At 42.6% G+C, this 19,357-nt stretch overlaps 1 pseudogene; it reads left to right on the top strand.

Moving 5' to 3' along the window:
* Window positions 1-688: 688 nt before the first annotated feature.
* On the top strand, window positions 689-3,265 carry Tpgs2-ps1 (tubulin polyglutamylase complex subunit 2, pseudogene 1; annotated as a pseudogene).
* Window positions 3,266-19,357: the final 16,092 nt, after the last annotated feature.

Here is a 19,357-nt window from a genome sequence, read left to right as displayed (position 1 = left end):
GATGAAACAGAAAAACCAAAAAAAACAAAAAAAAAAAAACAAAAAAAAAAAACAAGGAGGAAGTTACAAAGAGAGAGGAGCTGTGTGATGTCACAATAATGCTCTAGGCTGGGGGTCAGCAATTGCTATCTGCAAAGGACAAGACAGTAAATCTTTTAGGCAGTGCCAGCCATATGTTCTCCGTCTACAGTACTTGCATTCTGCCATTGTAGCACAAAAACAACCCTCACAGACAATGTATAAATGAATGGGTGTGGCTATTGTGCCAATAATACGTTTTTGGGAGGCACTTAAATTGTAATTTTCGTGTAATTTTCATGTAATAAGATTTTTTTAACGCTTAAAAAATCTAAAACACACTTTTATGACATGGAGTCATTAAATAAAAACAAAAAACAAATGGACAGCAGGCTGGACTGGAACCAACAAACTAAAGTTTGCAGGCGTCTGCCCTGGGCTGGTAATTCGCAAGCTCATTGCAGATTAGAATCACCTGGCGATCGATCGTTGTAACCCTCCTAGGCCTAGCTTACAGTGAACAAAAGCACATAATGGTGTCTGACTATGGGAGCCAGGCAGCTATGTGTTTTAAAATGCCAGATGACCAAGGGCTAGGATTTCAAACTCTGGAAACCATGAGTCTAGGCTAAAGGAGCCACTGAAGGTGATTGTTGACTTTAATAGCATAATGGCTCACAATGGATCGTAAGGGGAACACTCTGAAATGTTGGTAAGATATGCAACAGACGGGAAAGCATGGTCACTGTGTACAGTGTTCCTCAAAAGAGCAGGCTATGAATTATATATTATGGTCCCATATGTGTGCATAGAAATACATACATTCAACAATAACAACTGGGAGAGAAGGGGCTACCAATTAGAGAGTGAGGGAGAACGCAGAAGAAGTTAAAAAGGTCTCGTGAGGGCTGGAGGTAGGAAAGACAAGGGATAAAGTAATGGAATTATATTTGAATTAAAAATGTATGAAATTTTTCCATCTTTATTAAATTGGGTATTTCTTATTTACATTTCAAATGTTATTATCTTTCCAGGTTTCCAGGCCAATATCCCCCTAACCCCTCCCCCTCCCCTTCTATATGGATGTTCCCCTCCCCACCCTCCCCCCATTACCACCCTCCCCCCAAAAATCCCATTCACTGGGGGTTCAGTCTTAGCAGGACCCAGGGCTTCCCCTTCCACTGGTGCTCTTACTAGGATATTCATTGCTATCTATGAGGTCAGAGTCCAGGGTCAGTCCATGTATAGTCTTTAGGTAGTGGCTTAGTCCCTGGAAGCTCTGGTTGGTTGGTTGGCATTGTTGTTCATATGGGGTCTCAAGCCCCTTCAGTTCTTTCAGTCCTTTCTCTGATTCCTTCAACAGGGGTCCCGTTCTCAGTTCAGAGGTTTGCTGCTGGCATTGGCCTATGTATTTACTGTATTCTGGCTGTGTCTCTCAGGAGAGATCTACATCCGGTTCCTGTCAGCCTGCACTTCTTTGCTTCATCCATCTTATCTAGTTTGGTGGCTGTATATGTATGGGCCACATGTGGGGCAGGTTCTGAATGGGTGTTCCTTCAGCCTCTGTTCTAAACTTTGCCTCCCTATTCCCTGCCAAGGGTATTCTTGTTCCCCCTTTTAAGGAGTGAAGCATTCGCATTTTGGTCATCCTTCTTGAGTTTCATGTCTTCTATGCATCTAGGGTAATTCAAGCATTTGGGCTAATAGCCACTTATCAATGAGTGCATACCATGTGTGTTTTTCTGTGATTGGGTTACCTCACTCCGGGTGATATTTTTTTAAATGAATAAACTTTGTTAGAAAAATAGAAATAGGAACAGAAAAGCTTAGAAGGCAATAATAAGAGGTAAACTTTATTTCAAAGTGGTAAAAGTATAAGTGACATAATATATCATTATATAATATAATACTTTTTCTCTTTTATTATTTACTTTCATCTTGCAAAAAAAAAAAATGTTTTTTCCTCCCAATGTTACATATAAGATCATGGCCTTGCACATGAAGCACTCTTTTTTTTTTTCTTTTTTTCAGAGCTGGGGACCGAACCCAGGGCCTTGCGCTCGATAGGCAAGCACTCTACCGCTGAGCTAAATCCCCAAGCCCCATGAAGCACTCTTAACACTGAGCCAAACCCTCAGACCTTGGTGTCTAGAGACAGGATCTTAGGGTTTGGGTCAGACTGGCCTTGAATTCACTAACTGGTCCTGTCTGATCTCCAACTTTCAGTCCTCTGCCTCCTAAAGAGGTGCGCTGCAACATGACTATCCCATTTACCCGGATGTTTCTTAAAAAAAAAAAAAAAATATATATATATATATATATATATTCATAAGAAAGCAAATGGCTCTATAAACAAAAACATCAAAAAAAAAAATAAGAAGGGCTGCCACTGCTGCCCCCGCCCCCAGCGCATGTGTGCCCGCTTGCCATAGAGAGAGGAAGCACGGCCTCCACAGCAAACCGCACCTTGAGAAGTTGACCCTAGGTGTAACTCACATCCTGGAATCTTCCCCAGGAGTGACAGAGCTGAGCATAATAGGAAAGCTGCCTACCGAACGTCACGTGATTTCTTCACGGGAACAGGATGTGAGAAACTTCTGCTTGAGGACCAATGGTTTCCACATGACCCGGAGTGTGAGGTTAGAGGACCACATTATTCATTCCACTGGGGAGCATGGCGACTAAGGGCATTTCAATGCTTGACTCAGTCTTCCGTGTACTCTCTTCCTAACGCACCAACTCTGGCAGACCTAGACTACGACAATACTCACGAAGGCAACGAGGACCTCCAGCTAGAGAAGCCTCACTTTGACAGTCGCAGTGCGATATTTGAGCTGGATTTATGCAATGCGGATGGGAAAGTTTGCCTCATCTAGAAAAATGGGAAACCTGGATTAGCTCATGACACTGAGATATGGTTCCTGGAAAGAGCATTATACTGGCATTTTCTCACAGATACCTTTACCGCCTGCTCATCACCGGCCCGGGCCTGCCCCAGTGGCGATATGCCTTTACCAGTTATGGCATTAGCTCACAGGCCACCTACAACACAAGCCTGCTCACAGAAGAGCTCGATACCTTTGTGAACAAACCGGACCCCAGCAAAGTGTTCTAGAGCAAGAACAAGATTTTAATCCTCCAAAAGAAAGGGGCTGCGCAGCCTGCCAGTGACCAGAAAGGGCCCGGGCCCTTAGCTCCTCCTACCGCTAAACCTTCCACAAGCTCTGGAAACCCTGTCCGAAAATAAGCATTCTATCACCTCACATCAGTAATATCCAGGCACAGATGGCCCTGTGGTGGCCCCATCCTCAAACAGGTGTTGGCATTCTTCTGAGTGGCCAAAGCCTTTGCTCCCACTGCCATTAGCCAGGTGTTGGGACAATGACACTGAATTCTCCCCCAGAAGTCCCTTCCTCTGTAGGTTGTGCCAACCTCATCTCCAAAACCGACGAAGACTTTCAGATGTACCCAGAGCGTTCTTACGTCTGTGCCCAATCCTTAACTTCTTAGCAGTAATCAGAGAGGTCACCCTCCCAAATAAACCCGTGGTTTGACTCATGGAGCATCCATAACGACTAGTCACGTGACCATCTTGGTTACGAAAATTGCATACCTTCTATTGCATTAGACACACTTCAGGTGTGAGAGTAGACAGTAGATTCCATATTGGACGGCACTGAAAGGGGGACATTTCTGTCATAGAAGCACCTCGGCCGGAACTGCACGTGAACACTTTCATACTGTTCTGCAGATACGATAATGTGCGATAACGTGAATGCCTTAGCTTCATGGACTTTATGTTTTGAGGAAACACTTTGAAAGACACGGTCTTCTGTTCTCTACAACCTATAGCACACATCTATACCACACATCTCACTCGAGTCATTTCTTTCTCTCTCTTTTTTTTTTTTAATGAAATTGAGTGTTTCTTATTTACATTTCGAGTGTAATTCCCTTTCCCGGTTTCCGGGCAAACATCCCCCTAATCCCTCCCCCTCCCCTTCTATATGGGTGTTCCCCTCCCCATCCTCCCCTCATTGCCGCCCTCCCCCCAACAATCACGTTCACTGGGGATTCAGTCTTAGCAGGACCAAGGGCTTCCCCTTCCACTGGTGCTCTTACTAGGATATTAAATGCTACCTATGAGGTCAGAGTCCAGGGTCAGTCCATGTATAGTCTTTAGGTAGTGGCTTAGTCCCTGGAAGCTCTGGTTGCTTGGCATTGTTGTTCATAAGGGGTCTCAAGCTCCTTCAAGCTCTTCGAGTTCTTTCTCTGATTCCTTCAACAGGGGTCCCGTTCTCATTTCAGTGGTTCGCTGCTGGCATTCGCCTATGTATTTGCTGTATTCTGGCTGTGTCTCTCAGGAAAGATCTACATCAGTCTCCTGTCGGCCTGCAATTCTGTGCTTCATCCATCTTGCCTAATTGGACGGCTGTATGTGTATGGGCCACATGTGGGGCAGGCTCTGAATGGGTGTTCCTTCTGTGTCTGTTTTAATCTTTGCCTCTCTATTCCCTTCCAAGGGTATTCTTGTTCTCCCTTTTAAAGAAGGAGTGAAGCATTCACATTTTGATCATCCGTCTTGAGTTTCATGTGTTCTATGCATCTAGGGTAATTCAAGCATTTGGGCTAATAGCCACTTATCAATGAGTGCATACCATGTGTGTTTTCCTGTGATTGGGTTAGCTCACTCAGGATGATATTTTCCAGTTCCAACCATTTGCCTACGAATTTCATGAAGTCGTTGTTTTTGATAGCTGAGTAATATTCCATTGTGTAGATGTACCACATTTTCTGTATCCATTCCTCTGTTGAACGGCATCTGGGTTCTTTCCAGCTTCTGGCTATTATAAATAAGGCTGCGCTGAACATAGTGGAGCACGTGTCTTTTTTATATGTTGGGGCATCTTTTGGGTATATGCCCAAGAGAGGTATAGCTGGGTCCTCAGGTAGTTCAATGTCCAATTTTCTGAGAAACCTCCAGACTGATTTCCAGAATGGTTGTACCAGTCTGCAATCCCACCAACAATGGAGGAGTGTTCCTCTTTCTCCGCATCCTCACCACCATTTGTTGTCACCTGAGTTTTTGATCTTAGCCATTCTCACTGGTGTGAGGTGAAATCTCAGGGTTGTTTTGATTTGCATTTCCCTTATGACTAAAGATGTTGAACATTTCTTTAGGTGTGTCTCAGCGATTAGGAATTCCTCAGCTGTGAATTCTTTGTTTAGCTCTGAACCCCATTTTTTAATAGGATTATTTGTCTCCCTGTGGTCTAACTTCTTGAGTTCTTTCTATATTTTGGATATAAGGCCTCTATCTGTTGTAGGATTGGTAAAGATCTTTTCCCAGTCTGTTGGTTGCTGTTTTGTCCCAACAACAGTGTCCTTTGTCCTACAGAAGCTTTGCAGTTTTATGAGATCCCATTTGTCAATTCTTGATCTCAGAGCATAAGCCATTGGTGTTTTGTTCAGGAAAATTTCTCCAGTGCCCATGTGTTCGAGGTGCTTCCCTAGTTTTTCTTCTATTAGGTTGAGTGTATCTGGTTTGATGTGGAGGTCCTTGATCCACTTGGACTTAAGCTTTGTTCAGGGTGATAAGCATGGATCGATCTGCATTCTTCTACATGCTGACCTCCAGTTGAATCAGCACCATTTGCTGAAAATGCTATCTTTTTTCCATTGGATGGTTTTGGCTCCTTTGTCAAAAATCAAGTGCCCATAGGTGTGTGGGTTCATTTCTGGGTCTTCAATTCTATTCCACTGGTCTATCTGTCTGTCTCTGTGCCAAAACCATACAGTTTTTATCACTATTGCTCTGTAAAACTGCTTGAGTTCAGGGATAGCGATTCCCCCTGAAGTCCTTTAATTGTTGAGGATAGTTTTAGCTATCCTGGGATTTTTGTTATTCCAGATGAATTTGCAAATTGTTCTGTCTAACTCTCTGAAGAATTGGATTGGTATTTTGATGGGGATTGCATTGAATCTGTAGATCGCTTTTGGTAAAATGGCCATTTTTACTATATTAATCCTGCCAATTCATGAGCATGGGAGATCTTTCCATCTTCTGAGATCTTCAATTTCTTTTTTCAGAGGCTTGAAGTTCTTATTGTACAGATCTTTTACTTGCTTGGTTAAAGTCACACCGAGGTATTTAATATTACTTGGGACTATTATGAAGAAATTAGGTCGTTTCCCTAATTTCTTTCTCGGCTTGTTTCTCTTTTGTGTAGAGGAAGGCTACTGATTTATTTGAGTTAATTTTATACCCAGCCACTTTGCTGAAGTTGTTTCTCAGCTTTAGCAGTTCTCTGGTAGAACTTTTGGGATCACTTAAATATACTATCATATCATCTGCAAATAGTGATATTTTGACTTCTTCTTTTCCAATCTGTATCCCCTTGATCTCCTTTTATTGTCTGATTGCTCTGGCTAGAACTTCAAGAACTATATTGAATAAGTAGGGAGAGAGTGGGCAGCCTTGTCTAGTCCCTGATTTTCGAGGGACTGCTTCAAGTTTCTCTCCATTTAGTTTAATGTAGGTGACTGGTTTGCTGTATATGGCTTTTACTATGTTTAGGTATGGGCCTTGAATTCCTATTCTTTCCAGGACTTTTATCATGAAGGGGTGTTGAATTTTGTCAAATGCTTTCTCAGCATCTAATGAAATGATCATGTGGTTTTGTTCTTTCAGTTTGTTTATATAATGGATCACGTTGATGGTTTTCCGTATATTAAACCATCCCTGCATGCCTGGGATGAAGCCTACTTGATCATGGTGAATGTTTGTTTTGATGTGCTCTTGGATTCGGTTTGCCAGAATTTTATTGAGTAATTTTGCGTCGATATTCACAAGGGAAATTGGTCTGAAGTTCTCTTTCTTTGTTGGGTCTTTGTGTGGTTTAGGTATAAGAGTAATTGTGGCTTTGTAGAAGGTATTCGGTAGTGATCCATCTGTTTCAATTTTGTGGAATAGTTTGGATAATATTGGTATGAGGTCTTCTATGAAGGTTTGATAGAATTCTGCACTAAACCCGTCTGGACCTGGGCTCTTTTTGGTTGGGAGACCTTTAATGACTGCTTCTATTTCCTTAGGAGTTATGGGGTTGTTTAACTGGTTTATCTGTTCCTGATTTAACTTCGGTACCTGGTATCTGTCTAGGAAATTGTCCATTTCCTGAAGATTTTCAAGTTTTGTTGAATATAGGCTTTTATAGTAAGATCTGATGATTTTTTGAATTTCCTCTGAATCTGTAGTTATGTCTCCCTTTTCACTTCTGATTTTGTTAATTTGGACACACTCTCTGTGTCCTCTCATTAGTCTGGCTAAGGGTTTATCTATCTTGTTGATTTTCTCAAAGAACCAACTTTTGGTTCTGTTGATTCTTTCTATGGTCCTTTTTGTTTCTACTTGGTTGATTTCAGCTCTGAGTTTGATTATTTCCTGCCTTCTACTCCTCCTGGGTGTATTTGCTTCTTTTTTTTTCTAGAGCTTTTAGGTGTGTTGTCAAGCAGGTGACATATGCTCTTTCCTGTTTCTTTCTGCAGGCACTCAGCGCTATGAGTTTTCCTCTTAGCACAGCTTTCATTGTGTCCCATAAGTTTGGGTATGTTGTACCTTCATTTTCATTAAATTCTAAAAAGTCTTTAATTTCTTTCTTTATTTCTTCCTTGACCAGGTTATCATTGAGTAGAGCATTGTTCAATTTCCACGTATATGTGGGCATTCTTCCCTTACTGTTATTGAAGACCAGCTTTAGGCCGTGGTGGTCTGATAGCACGCATGGGATTATTTCTATCTTTCTGTACCTGTTGAGGCCCGTTTTTTGACCAATTATATGGTCAATTTTGGAGAAAGTACCATAAGGAGCTGAGAAGAAGGTATATCCTTTTGCTTTAGGATAGACTGTTCTATAAATATCTGTTAAGTCCATTTGGCTCGTGACTTCTCTTAGTCTGTCTACGTCTCTGTTTAATTTCTGTTTCCATGATCTGTCCATTGATGAGAGTGGGGTGTTGAAATCTCCTACTATTATTGTGTGAGGTGCAATGTGTGTTTTGAGCTTTAGTAAGGTTTCTTTTTTTTTTTTTTTTTGGCACTCCATATTTCAGATGTCTTTTATTTCCAAATAAGATCCTTTTTGAAAAGTTTTTTTTAAGACCTTACATATTTAATACAGTGTGTTACCCCTGTACAAATGGAAAAAACTTAAGTTCAACATTTCTAGACTAATATGGCTGTTAATTTCTGTACAGTGCCAACTCAACACAGTAAACGGGGATACTTTTTTCCAAAGTTGACAGCAGAGCTAAAGTTTCAAAAAATTCAAATTATATATCTGTATATATATATTTATATTTATATAAAAAGACCAATAATAGCAGTGTGTTATGCATCAACAGCAGCAACAGCTTTTCCAGGTTCTGCAGTCATCTGAACAAAACTGTAGAGACATCCAGCACACTCCATTAAAAAAAAAAAAAAAGTAAAAAAACAAAACCCGAGAAAACAGCACAGTTCTGTTACTCTTGTGGTACCTGGCACCATTTTTTTTTTATTTATTTTTTTTTTTTTTGGTTCTTTTTTTCGGAGCTGGGGACCGAACCCAGGGCCTTGCGCTTCCTAGGTAAGTGCTCTACCACTGAGCTAAATCCCCAGCCCCAGCCATTTTTTTTTTAAATTAGCTTCTCAATCATCATCTGGAAAGAAAACATTCTGAGCAACATCATTAAAAACAGCTCTGATAAAGCACGGTCACTACTACGTATCATAAAGCAGGTACAAGCTATTTTACATCCACAGAGGTATGATACAGTACTGTCCTACATCTATAATACTAGAGGATACAATTTAAAAGGCATTATTTGAGACTTGATTCTTTCAGTAAGGTTTCTTTTACGTATGTAGGTGCCCTTGTATTTGGGGCATAGATATTTAGGACTGAGAGTTTATCTTGGTGGATTTTTCCTTTGATGAGTATGAAGTGTCCTTCCTTATCTTTTTTGATGAATTTTAGTTGAAAATTGATTTTATTTGATATTAGAATGGCTACTCCAGCTTGCTTCTTCCAACCATTTGCTTGGAAAGTTGTTTTCTACTCTGAGGTAGTGTCTGTCTTTGTCTCTGAGGTGTGTTTCCTGTAGGCAGCAGAATGCAGGGTCCTCGTTGCGTATCCAGTTTGTTAATCTATGTCTTTTTATTGGGGAGTTGAGGCCATTGATGTTGAGAGATATTAAGGAATAGTGATTATTGCTTCCTGTTATATTCATATTTTGATATGAGGTTATGTTTGTGTGCTTTTCTTCTCTTTGTTTTGTTGCCAAGATGATTAGTTTCTTGCTTCTTCTAGGGTATAGCTTGCCTCCTTATGTTGGGCTTTACCCTTTATTATCCTTTGTAGTGCTGGATTTGTAGAAAGATATTGTGTAAATTTGGTTTTGTCATGGAATATCTTGGTTTCTCCATCTATGTTAATTGAGAGTTTTGCAGGATACAGTAACCTGGGCTGGCATTTGTGTTCTCTTAGGGTCTGTATGACATCTGTCCAGGATCTTCTGGCTTTCATAGTTTCTGGCAAAAAGTCTGGTGTGATTCTGATAGGTCTGCCTTTATATGTTACTTGACCTTTTTCCCTTACTGCTTTTAATATTCTTTCTTTATTTTGTGCGTTTGGTGTTTTGACTATTATGTGACAGGAGGTGTTTCTTTTCTGGTCCAATCTATTTGGAGTTCTGTAGGCTTCTTGTCTGCCTATGGGTATCTCTTTTTTTAGGTTAGGGAAGTTTTCTTCTATGATTTTGTTGAAGATATTTACTGGTCCTTTGAGCTGGGAGTCTTCACTCTCTTCTATACCTATTATCCTTAGGTTTGATCTTCTCATTGAGTCCTGGATTTCCTGTATGTTTTGGACCAGTAGCTTTTTCTGCTTTACATTATCTTTGACAGTTGAGTCAATGATTTCTATGGAATCTTCTGCTCCTGAGATTCTCTCTTCCATCTCTTGTATTCTGTTGGTGAAGCTCGTATCTACAGCTCCTTGTCTCTTCTTTTGGTTTTCTATATCCAGGGTTGTTTCCATGTGTTCTTTCTTGATTGCTTCTATTTCCATTTTTAATTCCTTCAACTGTTTGATTGTGTTTTCCTGGAATTCTTTCAGGGATTTTTGTGACTCCTCTCTATGGGCTTCTACTTGTTTATTTATGTTTCCCTGGAATTCTTTTAGGGATTTTTTCGATTCCTCTCTGTAGGCTTCTACTTGTTTATTAATGTTTTCCTGTGTTTCCCTAAGGGAGTTCTTCACGTCTTTCTTGAAGTCCTCCAGCATTATGATCAAATATGATTTTGAAACTAGATCTTGCTTTTCTGGTGTGTTTGGATATTCCGTGTTTGTTTTGGTGGGAGAATTGGGCTCCGATGATGCCATGTAGTCTTGGTTTCTGTTGCTTGGGTTCCTGCGCTTGCCTCTCGCCATCAGATTATCTCTAGTGTTACTTTGTTCTGCTATTTCTGACCGTGGCTAGACTATCCTATAAGCCTGTGTGTCAGGAGTGCTATAGACCTGTTTTCCTGTTTTCTTTCAGCCAGTTATGGGGACAGAGTGTTCTGCTTTCGGGCGTGTAGTTTTTCCTATCTACAGGTCTTCAGCTGTTCCTGTGGGCCTGTGTCTTGAGTTCACCAGGCAGGTCCCTTGCAGCAGAAAAGTTGGTCTTACCTGTGGTCCCGAGGCTCAAGTTTGCTCGTGGGGTGTTGCTTATGAGCTCTCCGTGGCGGCAGCCACCAGGAAGATCTGCGCCGCCCTTTCCGGGAGCTTCCATGCACCAGGGTTCCAGATGGCGTTTGGTGTTTTCCTCTGGCATCCGAGATGTGTGCAGAGTGCAGTCTCTTCTGGTTTCCCAGGCGTGTCTGCCTCTCTGAAGGTTTAGCTCTCCCTCCCACAGGATTTGGGTGCAGAGAACTGTTTATCTGGTAAGTCCCTTCAGGTTCCAGCGGTGTCTCAGACGCAGTGGTCCTGCTGCTCCTGGGCCCTCCTCTACGGGAACCCAGAGGCCATATACACATTCCTCTTGGGCCAGGGATGTGGGCAGGGGTGGGCAGTGTTGGTGGTCTCTTCCTCTCTGCAGCCTCAGGAGTGCCCACCTGACCAGGCAGTGAGGTCTCTCTCCCACGGGGTTTGGGAGCAGAGAGCTGCTGCGGGCAGGGATCCACCGGTTTGGGACTCCCGCTAAATACCCTTTTTTTTTTTTTTTTTTAATTTGCTATAAAATACCGTGTTCCTGACCAGTTTCTACATTTGCCAAAATCATCCTTAAAGAGGATGGACCCTTGCTGTATTTTATCTGTTAGTTCCCGGGGCATCATTTGTAGATAAAGCCAGTCTGTTAAGAATTTCCAGCTCTTCTGCTTATTCACAGTGGGGTACTGTCTCTCCCAGCTTGCTTAAGTCTAAGCAGTAGCCTCCCTAGGTCAGTGTGGTGTCCCAAGAGGCCTTTGTAAGTGAGTGTCCTATTCGAAAGGTATTTTCCCATAGAAGCATGATGGTACTAGAGCCATCCCACAGGTTTATCACGTGTTGTATATTAGGCGTATAACAGATCTCTGTAAAGAAAGATGGTACTCTGATTTTCAGTTAAGAGAGAGGGGAGGGAGAGGAGGGAGAAGTGGAGGGAGGTATAGGAAAGATAGTTCATGCTTATGTCCCTTGAGAGATGAGAGGCGGAGGCAGGGGGATGGGGAGTTCAAGGCCAGCCTGGCATCATAGTGAGTTCAAGGTAAGACAGGTTCCACCTATATTCACCTAACACAAAAGAGAAATCACAGAGGTGCAGGAAAAAAATTAAGTGGCTGGAGAGATAGCTCAGAGGCTAAGAGAACTGACTGCTCTTCCAGAAGTCCTGAGTTCAATTCCCAGCAACCACATGGTGGCTCACAACCATGTGTAATGGGATCTGATGCCCTCTCCTGGTGTGTCTGAAGACAGCAACAGTGTACTCAACATATATAAAATAAATAAATCTTTTTTAAAAATTAATTAAATTGGGGCTGGAGAGATGGCTCAGTGGTTAAGAGCACTGACTGCTCTTCCAAAGGTCCTGAGTTCAAATCCCAGCAACCACATGGTGGCTTACAACCATCTTAATGAGATCTGATGCCCTCTTCTGGTGTGTCTGAACAGCTACAGTATATATATATAATCTTTTTTAAAAAATTAATTAAAGACACCCAAGAAGATATCAAAAGAGTCTGAACTAAAACTGTGACAGTGACAAAAGGAATTGAATTTGTTTGGATACTAATACTTGCTTAAAGTTAATGCCCAAGTTAGCCAGGCACCAGAGTCAGATTTGAAGTCATTAGCTTTGTAGCTGAGTCAATCTCAGGAAGGTCAACTGCTGAGTTCTGGTTTTCTTACTCACATCATACTAACATCAAGTTCCCAGCGTACCTCAGGATAGGGACCTCATGGGGTCTAACACTGTTTGGGTTTTTTGGTTTCGTTTGATCTTTGGTTTTTCAGACAGCATTTCTCTGTGTACCCTGGCTGTCCTGGAATCCGCTCTGTGGTCAGGCTACAGAGATTCACGTGCCTTTCTCTGTCTCCCTCCCGAGTGCTGGAAAGCGTGTGCTACCACCACTCGGCTTCTGACACTGAATTTAAACCCAATCTCTACAGGAGTGGTAATTTTCTAAAAATTAAAACAGTAGAAGGTGCTGTAAGTGAAATGAACATTAATTTTATCATGGGAAAACGCAAACCTTGTGGTAAACAAAACGAAAAATCCCAAAATTGAAATGAATACAGCAGATTAGTCATGGTCGTTTCACTAGGATTCTCCAGAGAAACAAAAACGACAGTATAATTAATAATTCATATTTAATTTTAAGAGGGTGTTTGTTAGATCAGCGGCATATACAGTCAGAAGCTAAATAGTCCCACAATGGCTGGCTGTAGAGGAGAGCCAAAACACCTCAGTCCCAGAAGACGGAAGCCTGGGAGCAAGACAGATCAGTGGCAGAGTACAGTTCAACTCTGAGGGCCTGAGGTCCCCTGGGAAATCGCTAGAGCTGGTCTCCTAGGGGAATCACTCACATTGAAAGGCTGAAGAACCTGGAGCATCTGTCACCCACAGGGACTCGCACCCGCCGAAGGATTCTGGCGCAAAGTGCGTTGAGCATGCGCACTCTAGCTTTTTGTTCCGTCCAGACCCACCCCACCCAGAACAATATTTTTCCTTTCTTCAACACGTTATCTTCTCACTTAGTTCATGACCCACGCACCTACATGTTCTGTAAGCATCCAGAAATGCTTTACCAAATTTCTAGCCATCTTAACCCAGTCAAGTTTGCAACCAAGAATATTATAATTGTTTTTAATCTGTTTTTTTGTTGTAGTAAAGAAGTAATTTTTAATCTTTAATTTAAAAAGACAAAAGGTTTGGGCTGGAGAGAGAGATTAGTGGATAATGCATTTGCCAGACAAGCATGGGGACCTGAGTTCTGACACCCCCACCCATAAAAACAAAGTCAGGTATGGAAACCTGCTTCTGTTCTTCCAAGGTTCTGATAGCAAGATGGGAGGCAGAAACAAGAGAATCCCTGGAACCTCCAGGACAGAAAGACTGGTAGTACACACAGAGTCAAACAGGAGTCTCTGCCTCAAAGGAAGGTATAGTTCAGTCAGGAAAGCACTTGCCTTGCAAGTATAAGGACCTGAGTTCAATGCCGAAGGCCCACATAAAAATGCCACATGTGGTAGCATGCTCTTGTAACCCCAGCCTTAGAGACTCTGGAACAAGCCAGACTAGCCTAGTTTGTGAGCTCCAGGCCAGTGAGAGATCCTCTCTCAAAAAGTAAAGCAGACAAAGTTTAGAAGAGAAGCTGAAGGAACACCCATTCAGAGCCTGCCCCACACGTGGCCCATACATATACAGCCATCCAATTAGACAAGATGGATGAAGCAAAGAAGTGCAGGCTGACAGGAACCGGATGTAGATCGCTCCTGAGAGACACAGCCAGAATACAGCAAATACAGAGGCGAATGCCTGCAGCAAACCACTGAACTGAGAATAGGACCCCTGTTGAAGGAATCAGAGAAAGGACTGGAAGAGCTTGAAGGGGCTCGAGACTCCTTATGAACAACAATGCCAAGCAACCAGAGCTTCCAGGGACTAAGCCACTACCTAAAGACTATACATGGACTGACCCTGGACTCTGACCTCATAGGTAGCAATGAATATCCTAGTAAGATCACCAGTGTAAAGGGAAGCCCTGGGTCCTGCTAAGACTGAACCCCCAGTGAACTAGACTGTTGGGGGGAGGACGGCAATGGGGGGAGGATGGGGAGGGGAACACCCATAGAGAAGGGGAGGGGGAGGGGTTGGGGGATGTTGGCCCGGAAACCGGGAAAGGGAATAACATTTGAAATGTAAATAAGAAATACCTAATTTAATAAAGATGGAGGAAAAAAAAAAAAGAAGAATGCCCAAGGTTATCTGCAAGCCTCCGCCCACATATGTGCACACAAGTGTGTGCACAAAAACACCACAAAAAAAGATAAACAATTTGTTTTGTGAGTCATACTCTATAATTAGCTTTGAATTTGTCACACAGATTATAGCATTTGATATAGAACTATCTGTCCTAAAACACCACAGTCAAAAGAGACCCAACTGATTCCTCTTTGGAGATTCACCTGCTATCAGCAAGCCTTCCTGTACTATATATATATATATGTATATATTTTTTATGTATATGAGTACACTGTCACTGTCCAGACACACCAGAAGAGGGCATCAAATCCCCATTACAGATGGTTGTGAGCCACCGTATGTTTGCTGGGAATTGAACTCAGGACCTCTGGAAGAGCAGTCAGTGCTCTTAACCACTGAGCCATCTCTCCAGCTCCTTCCTGTACATTCAATACTGAGCAAAGGACCAAAGCCAATGTTTCTATGGGGAAACACAAAATAACATAAGTAGAGTTCTAGAGTGATTCAGACTTGGATTTCCCTAATTTCTGCGTATTACAAAATGTCACTAGAGATATTACATTTTAATAATATATTTAGAGCTCAAAAATTATAAATCTCCTATATTTCTCTCTTACCTTTAAAGAAAGATTATTTAGTATACTTCAAGGAACAGGAAGCATAGCAAAAGCAGAACTCCTCTGTGGGTCCAGGAAGTTGTGCAACCGGAGGAGGAGCCAGGCCAGATAAGGGGTGAGGTTGAGTAGTATGGAAACCCCAAAAACCTCACCCTGAGACCATCAGGAGTAGGACTGTTTCCTCCTTGCTCTGGACCTGCATGTCCCAGCCCATGTAGCCTTATGACCCCCCCCCCTTCTGCCGCCCTTCAGGGAGTCACGTAGTCTGGTGGCCATTACAGGTTAAACTTCCTCTCTCCCTATAATGACCTGTCCAGCAAGCACCTGGAACTCCTCTACATGCAAATGAAGCATTCCCAACACCTCAGCTCCAGCCAATGATGTACCCTCACCCTGAAAATTCCTACCTACGCTCCCGTGTTTATACGGCTCTCATTCTCCCCAATAAAGACAGCTATTTTTCACTGAAAACTGTCTGTGGAAAACTCTATATCTCCTGAACTCACGGTGACCAAGAGGCCAATATTTATTCCTTTCAGTCCAGCCCTGTGTGCCAGTGCCTGGATACCCCAAGGGCAGAAACAGATCTGGCAATGCCACCAGTCTAGTTTGAATGTTTAAAGAACCAGTGTCCCATCTTGTCTTTTTTCCATTCACACTCCTGGGGCTTGCAGCAGTGACACAGCAGTTTGCTCTAAACTGTTCAGTTCTGCCTTGTGAGGGTTGACTTTGACCCAAATCGAAAACTTGCAAAAGAGGCTTGTGGCTGGGTTTGCGTGTCAACTTGACACAGCTGGAGTTATCACAGAGAAAGGAGCCTCTGGTGAGGAAATGCCTCTATGAGATCCAGCTGTAAGGTGTTTTTTTTTAATTAGTGATTTAAGGGGGAGGGCCCTGTCCATTGTGGGTGGTGCCATCCCTGGGCTGGTGGTCTTGGCTTCTATAGGAGAGCAAGCTGAGCAAGCCAGGGGAAGCAAGCCAGTAAGAAACATCCCTCCATGGCCTCTGCATCAGCTCCTGCTTCCTGACCTGCTTGAGTTCCAGTCCTGACTTCCTTTGGTGATGAACATCAATGTGGACGTGTAAGCTGAATAAACCCTTTCCTCCCCAACTTGCTTCTTGGTCATGACGTTTTGTGCAGGAATAGAAAACCCTGACTAAGACAAGACTTAATGCTGGGTCCCACTCCATCTCCAGCACCACCACCCCTTCAACACCCAATTCTATCTCCTGAACCATCATTTTTTTTCTGTTTCTGAACTCAATATGTAAGAGAAGGAACCAGATGTTTAACCATCACTCCCGCCCTTCAACACACAGCGCTCTTCTCACTGATCAGGAGGTCTTTCAAGATTAAGAGGATGAGGGGGTTGGGGATTTAGCTCAGTGGTAGAGCGCTTGCCTAGCAAGCGCAAGGCTCTGGGTTCAGTCCCCAGCTCCGAAAAAATGAAAAGAAAAAAAAAAAAAAAAGATTAAGAGGATGAACCAGTCGAAATGTCATGCGCTTAAGACAAGGGGAGGAGGGTGGTTTTGAGCATTTGGGTTTTTAGGACAATTGATCATTGTGAGCTGCTAGATTTTAGCTAATGTTTACAAATATAGAACCAGTTTTTACTGTTATTTTTGAGATGTTATTTCTGGCAGGACCTAAGCAAGCACAACCAGATCAAAGATTATACTTGTCCTTGTTAGGATTTCTTTGCTATGAAGAGACACCATGACCACAGCAACTCTTATAAAGGAAAGCATTTGGTCAGGGCTGGTTCACATTTCAGAGGATTAGTCCATTGTCATCATGGCAGAAAGCATGACAGCATCTAGGCAGACTTGGTGCTGGAGAGTGGCTGAGAGTTCTACATGATTATCAGCAGACAGCAGGAAGAAAATGCCACATAGGGCCTGGCTTGAGCATCTGAGACCTCAAAGCATGCCCCCAGTGACACACTTCCTCCAACAAGGCCACACCTACTCCAAAAACCTCCTACTAGTGCTACTTCTTAGGGGCCTGTGGGGACATTTTCATTCTAACCACCACAATGTTACAAAAAAACAAAAACAAAAGAACAAAAAAAAAGCTGTTTTCATACTATGAGAGTTGTGTAACTACACCATTCGACTACATTATTAATCATTGGGGGGAAATGCTTTCTCCTTTGAACATATTGCTTAGGATAGGTAGAACTTAGAGACAAAGCTATTCAAGAACATCAGAGGAAGAACCTGGAAACAACTCTAAAGAACAGAGTCTTACATCAGATAAGCACACCAGTATGTGAGGAAATGACAGAGAGGAAAGACCAAGACTGAGGTGGAAGCAAGATGAGCTTGCACATGCTAGACAAGCTGTACACACACACACACTCTTCAGATAATTGTCTGAGTGTGTCACTTTTGTAAATTCCACATGTGCCTGTCTCTGAGACAACTGAATGAGAGAAAAAACAGAAAGGGAGAGAGAGAGAGAACTGCTCCTAGAATGGTGGAGGAGATAAAAGGAAGCATGTAGAGACATCTGAGAGAGTCCAGCGTGAATGCAATCCTAATCCAGACCATGTAAGGAGAGCAGAGAGGGGAGAGCCAGGGAATTAAATGGTAGACCAAAAAGGGGGAGAAAAGATGGGTCTAGAAAAATGGCTGAGTTATATAGGGAAGGAAACAGCAGCTCGGAAAAGGGCAACTGGGCCCCTGGACTGGAGAAGTTATGGATTGGGTGTGGGATGTGCAAGCAAGCCGTACCCAGATATGGGTGAGAACTGAGGAATGCTGGGAGACCCTGGTGGCCAGGTCACTCTGATATGTTAAATAGGCACTCAGCCATTTGTCCTGGGTTCGAGACATAATAATATATGCATACATATGTTTTCCATAGGCTATGTTAAACAAGCATATGCCTTTAGCTCCTTAGCTATTCTACCATTGATCTCCTAAGGAAGAATCTTCTACATTTATCGTGATTGGCCGTGGACTTACCCTGGTGAGGCAGAAACCACAATTTTCCCTTCACACTTGTGTGTTTCCACTGTCTTGTTCCTTTCTTCAAATACCCCTGTCCAGTCAGGGACTCTGTGAAGCTCAGGGTTCTGGGAAGACCATCTTGGTATCATTACACATCAGGATAAGGATTTAGCTACGTTTTAATTTAGTTTCCTTGGTGATTGTGTTTGCATGCAACCAACTGATGTTCAAGATTTCCTTTAAAGTAGAACTCTTAAGTCTGAAATATTTTAGGTCAAATTAATTGAATTTCAGTATCTTGGAGAGAATATATCAGTCAGAATAAATAACTTAGTTTGCCAAAATGGAACCGACAACAATAACTATCACTTCTCATTCCATACCACCAATATGTAGCAGGAAATTCTGTTTAGCGTTCTGAACAAGAGCCCTGTCTGATAGATATTCCATCTTCGCCCAATTCTGCCACAAGTCCCAGGGCGAAAGGATAGGACACTGTGAAGCACTCATTACCTCATAAGCATTTCCCTGGTGAGTAACACCTAACATGTCAACTCCATTTACATTGACTAACATGAGCCACCCAGCCTCAGCCGATCCATGGCATGCTCTGGAGGTGGGGCAGACCTTCAACCTATCCTGAGTCCAGTAAGGCACTTAGCCTCCACACCACCACAAAGGCCGATCATTTAACGCATCTAAAAACTCAGATAAAACCCCAACATGGAGCAATGTGGTTCTCTTCAACCAGGGCCAGTTCCTGGAAAGGGCTGACGTCTGGAGAATATTTAGTTGACAACAATAAGTTGACTCCCAACAGCTGGAGGGATATACTCTTCATCCCTAGAGAAGGAACAGAGACAGTATAACATGTAAGCCATGAATTACATCTGTTTCACACACACACAAAACTCTTAACAGAAATACATTAAGTATTCCTTTCTGGATTTTCAGCAGTTTGCTAGGTTTCTGAGACACTGTTACTCCAATGATAAACTACCTCTTGTTAAAAGGGATTGGGGACAGGCATCTTGGTATATAACAATAACTCCAGCACTCTGAAAGCAGACAGCAGGAGACTAGCCTGGTTTACATAGCGAGTTTCAGGCCAGGCAGAGCTATATAGTCAGAGCATGTCCCTAATGGTTTATTTACTTTTATTTTATGTGCATCGATGTTTCATTTGCAAATGCATCTGTGTGAGGATGTCAGATTCCCTGGAACTGGAGTTACAGACAGTTATGAGTCTCCGTGTGGGTGCTGGGAATTGAACTCAGGTCCTC

This window comes from Rattus norvegicus, chromosome 7, assembly GCF_021556685.1.
Source record: "Rattus norvegicus strain SHRSP/BbbUtx chromosome 7, alternate assembly SHRSP_T2T, whole genome shotgun sequence".
Taxonomy (NCBI): Eukaryota; Metazoa; Chordata; class Mammalia; order Rodentia; family Muridae; genus Rattus; species Rattus norvegicus.
Note: the sequence above shows the minus strand (reverse complement) of the source record. Positions and strands in the feature narration are given on the sequence as shown.